Genomic DNA, 5,624 nt, shown 5'->3' on the forward strand with positions numbered 1-5,624 from the left:
AATCAAATTCGTTTTTGTTTTAAAATACCACTATGCACTATTATCCGCACCTTTTTGTGTAATTTAGCTACCATTTTAGGAAGTGGGATTGAATTCTTCCCCTTTTTCTCTTGCTTCCAAAAACCATCCCTGTGGGTGGGAGTGTCAAATGTTAGAAAAAAGCTACTTACAAAATATTTCATTATTGCATTAGTGCATTTACATGGTATGAATCTGTTCATAAGCCGTATGAATCATGATACAAATATTTAAAAGTAGTTTCACTTCTTCTTCTTAGCCGCCATTGCTCCCATTTGACGTAAACTGTGCTTTTGGCATTTCCTTTTGAAATCGAGCTACCATATTCTTTGACAAAAGTAAAAAGGTGATTGATTATCTACTTCAAAAAAAAATATAATTATTTAGTGAGTATAAAACGGAAGGTAATTGAAACATTACATTGTATTCACATAAAATATGCATTTACTGTTGTTAATTTTTTTATTGTTTTTTAGTAAGATGAGCTGCATATTTAGGAGCTGCAAAAATAGCAGAAGAAGTTGCGAAAAAACTAACATACAGTTTTTTCGACTCCCGGCGGTACCACATATGCGGGAAAAGTGGATATCCGCGTGCATGGTAACTGAAAATGCGTTACCAAAATTATCTTTTGTTTGTTCCGAGCACTTTTCTGCGAAAGATTTCAACCGGAGGAACGGATGCGCCCAATTAGAGTGAAACGCGATATCAGTAGGAGTAGAGTAAGTATGCTTCCCTAGAATCCGAAATAAAGCAACATCCTACTTAGTTTCTTAAAGGACCAACTCCATATAATATATCATGTAAAAGATAATGCTACATTTTTGGTGTGCCTTATACTATGTCTCCATTGTGAGATTTAATGAAGATTTAGCCCTCTGACGAGATTTGACGTTAAATCTTTTGAGATTTATCATATAAAATTAAATCTCGAAAGGCAGTAGATTTAAGTTAAATCTTCGTCAACTCTTCAATAATATTGATCAATAAGTACAATTGGTTGGATGTAGCAACCACAAATTCACATACCATAAGTCAAATGACATTTGTGTTTTCAATATACAGTTGAGGACATTGGAATCTAGCCTATCATAAAAACATGAATTTTCTTATTTTTAGGGCTTTTTATATTTTTGTTAGTTTGGGAGGAAAATTAGTAATACATATTTACATAACTTTGGTTGTAATAAATTAAGAAAATATTATTTTAAAAACTCAAAATTTAGAAGAAATGTTTTATAGTAATATCATGCAGAGTCTTCTACGCTTTCTATAAGTCATTTACGCGCTGCGACAAAAAATTTATAAATTTCGGTAATGGTTCTGCTTCGATAACATTGCACCGAACATCCCTTAGAACTCAGTTCGTATTCATGATATGCCAAAGACCCACGATTGGATTTTCGGTTCCCTCCTATGAATATGAGAGTTCTACAAAAATTTTTCTTTCCGCAAATGTTTTTACCGTTTTGATAATTTTTCTTAAATTCGGGAATATGATTCGGAATATGGTACCATTCTTTACACTTTCCAAACTATATATTATACATACATATTTACCACGAATAAGAAGCCAATAATATTTAGAATTCATATAATGAAATTCCGCTTGGTACCTTCCTTTTATCTGTCTGTATATCAATGTCCACAACTGTATTTATAAAATCATACATAACCAAACGTCAAATATTTAAAAATGTGAACGTCAAACATATCTCGTTGTGGTAATGGAGACGGTTGTGATTTAGCAACTGGATCTTAATGGATAAATCTCTCAATGGAGACATAGTATTACATTTATAGCAATTTAAATCAATACGCAGCTCTTTTAATACGAACAATCATGTAAGTATATTTACCTCGTGTGTTACAACTTACTTTTTAATAAAATAAAAATTCCTTAAAAAAATATTAAAATTTCCAAAATAATTATTTGATTAGGTGGCAGTGCTACTTCAACAATTTACGAAAAGTAGAAACGTCAGTAAGCACAGTTTATGTCAAAAAAATTAAAAGTGAAACCATGATACAAAAAACAAGGTAGTTCCATTGTCACTTTTCCGTCGCCATATTAACAACCTGACAATTAAGCAGATTGTGACATTTCGTGCTACCATACCCAAAATCTTAAATACTTCAAATTTTCTTATTAATTTTTTGTCGATTTAAAAATCTTTGTTCTTAAGCATAGCTGTTAAATTGCATATAAAACTTCTTTCTGTGAAACAAGTGTGAAATTCGACAACATTTCCTCAGCAAAGTACTATTCTGTTCACGCTGTGAAAAAGCTTGCAACATTTTTGCAAAATGAAGCGAGCAACACAATTTTCATGACATTTTTAAATACACATGTACATTTTAAATTGTGTGAAAGCTGACAGTTTATAGAATTCAGTAGCGGCGAAAACAAAGGGGGGTTAAGTGGTTAAACCTTACCCAAGCCGATCGTAAAACTTGCGACGCAATTTCAGCTTATGCCTGTCGGTCTTGACAAGAATGTAATCCCTCAAGGATTAGCTTAACATTATTCTAGGGATACACCCTGTGATCATGTTACTTTCCAGAAGGTTTCGCGCTCGTTTTTCTGTACATATTTCCATTGGAAAAATGCCTCATCTAAGTATGCTAGGTAAATGCTTCCAGAGGTATCTATACGTCACCAGAATTTTAGTTTATATGGCTTATACCGCTAGCTCTCGTAGCTGGCCACGAGATCGTTTTCATATACCCCCATTTTTCATAGGTTTGGGATTGATTTCATTTACCTCTTTTCCAAGTTCTACGGTGTCACGCTGCATTTTCCAACAAACCCATATTTTTTCACGAGCTTGAGATTGACTTCATATACATACATATATCCATACCAAGTTCCAGAACTCTACCATAAATACTTCCAGGGATATGCACTATGGAAAATTCGTTTTGTATGGGAGGTTCCACACCCCCTTTAGATAACGGTTTTGTTTTAGCCTATAACCATTCTTGGAAGATTTGTGTCCGAAATTTCAAAAAAAGCGACATAGCCGGTATGGGCATTTAGACTCCTAAAAGTAAATGAACTAATGATTGCAAAAAAATGAAATCAAACGTCGTAGTTGACCAAAAAAGAACATTAGACTTCATTCTCTCAACTTCTCAGAATGTAGAAGAGCTAAGAAATATATAATAAGATAGGATATATTAAAACGGCCTCCAGAACATTTACCAAAAGACGCCCTGAACTACAGAAATCAGTTTGATTGAAAATTTGTTTTTATCTATTTATTTTATACTTCACTTTTGGGTGTGTCAAAACTTCATCTGAAAACAATGTGTGTTGCTGGAAAAATTTCGCGGGCCATGGGTCCCAAAGTAAATTCCATTTGCTGTTAAATGGACAAAGACAATATGTATTAAATAACAGATCGAAATGTATAATTTCAGTGTCTGAATTATATCAGAATCATCGTATCCGATATAGAAAACTACATTGTGAAATAATCAGATGATCACGAGGACACTAAAAAAATTTTAAAATATGTTCACTAAAATGGTATTAATATTAAAATGATTTGGCAAGTTTTTATCGAATTTAATGTAAAATTTAAACGTTTTTAATATAAGATATTAATTATTATTAAACGGTAAATATTAACACAACTATTTTATTTATAATCCCAAATTAAGGATATAAAATCTCCCACACCAAAAAACTTACAATGGGGTAACGCCGCTTCGAATTTTTCACAATTGAGCAATTGTCAAAAATCTGCTTTTTAATCAAAAAGTTGTTTATTGAAACTACCTTCTTTTTTGTATCATGAGTGAAACTACCTTCTTTTTTTGGTATCATAGTATGAATTTTCCCATGGTGGAATAATAACAAGGTGTTGTCAGTTACTTAACCTCACTTTTTCGGCAGGTCTATTCCGGTCACGCATTTTAAAGTAGTAGAAAAGGTATTAATTATTTACTACTTTTAATCCGTTGGTGCATACTATTTCAAATTAAATGTAGAAAAATGTTTAATTACAGGCTTATAAGCCAGGGCATGAATCACGTATGACGACAATCGTCTGAACGATATCGTGTCGAGATTGTCTTGCTTCATGAAAACCAAATATTGCACAAATGCATAAATCAGTGTTTTGACGACGTAATTTTGTTAGTATCGTTTGAGCGACTATCGTTTCAAAATTACGTGATTTATGCCCTGAATATATGTTTGTATCGGCAGCTCCACACAGCTTGGACATATATTGTAACTTTAAAAAAGTAAAGGCGGTAAAATAAGGCAATTTCCTATAAGACTGTAAATGATTTTTTAAATAGACTAAAAAACATGAATATCGATAATATAAGCGGACTCCTAATTTAACCATGCAGTCACTCTATTCTAGCGTATCAGTAGTCCATTTGGCTCAATATTATGACAATGCAGCAAAAGTTATTTAGTATAAAAAATCGCCTTTCTATACGATTTTTGTGTACGTTTTTTCCATTGATAACCACGATATCTCTTATTTTTTTACATTTGGAGGACAAAAATTATACAAATCCATCAATGTTTTTGTTATTTTATGGCCTTATAACAATTATATTCAACAATATTTATTGAGCTCGAGGCCGTTTTTAATGAAAAACTTATTGTGGAAAAGCAACAATAATTTGAAATAACTTAAACATTCTAAAAATAGAATTATTAACGAAAACCAACAACCACATGATCAAGTGTAAATCGTAGCGGAATAGCTGCCCTTGATTGTGTTGGCTTAGCAAAAATGAAAAAGTAGGAAAAAAGCAACGATAATTTGCAAGTCGGACTTAGCACAGTGCGTAGCCAACTGGCTGTCAGTGGGATCGTCGGTTCGAATCCTACTGAAAAAAGTCTGATGAGGAAATGTGCTGATTTCCGAAATAGCTATCACTTCTACAATTTTTTCAAATTATTGTTGCTTGTTGCACAATAAGTTTTTCATTAAAAACCGCCTCGGGCTCAATAAAAATTGTTGAATACAAATCCATCAATTTCAAATATTAATATCGTTCTGAAAACACCAAGTTCTTTAAAAATCGCGATAAAACGAATTACTGAAATGGAACATTTTAGATACTATTTCCCAACGAATAGTAGTATAAAAATTAAGATCGACAGCACTGAAAATAAGCATGCCGATCTTGTCAAAATTACAACAAACACGTCGCTACTGACAACACCTTGTTATTATTCCACCATGGAATTTTCCTATATTTAACAATTTTGACTTATATGCCTGACAAATATTTTTTTGTAAAAAACAAACAAAAAAATTTAATTTTGTGCTAACTTTGAAACTAGAAGCTTATTTTTTTTTGAATGTGTTTTAAAAAGGTCCTACTGCCAATAAAGCCTTGCGGTTTGCTATTTTTTCAAATGTGTAATGCTTCCATTCAAAAATCTTTGTGGATAAACAGTTTTTTGTACAGAAATTGCTTTTTTACGTTTTTTGTCTTTCATATTAGAAACGTTTGGCATAAGTTGAAATCATAGGGATGCCGTTTTCTTTCGTTTCTCAAAGGATTTTATACTTGAAAAGGCACCAAAATATGTATGCAATACTTTTACATATCGTCATTTAAAGTACAAA

The sequence above is a fragment of the Rhagoletis pomonella genome, unplaced genomic scaffold (assembly GCF_013731165.1).
Source record: "Rhagoletis pomonella isolate Grant_MI unplaced genomic scaffold, Rhpom_1.0 Rhpom_scaffold_00016, whole genome shotgun sequence".
NCBI classification, from domain to species: domain Eukaryota; kingdom Metazoa; phylum Arthropoda; class Insecta; order Diptera; family Tephritidae; genus Rhagoletis; species Rhagoletis pomonella.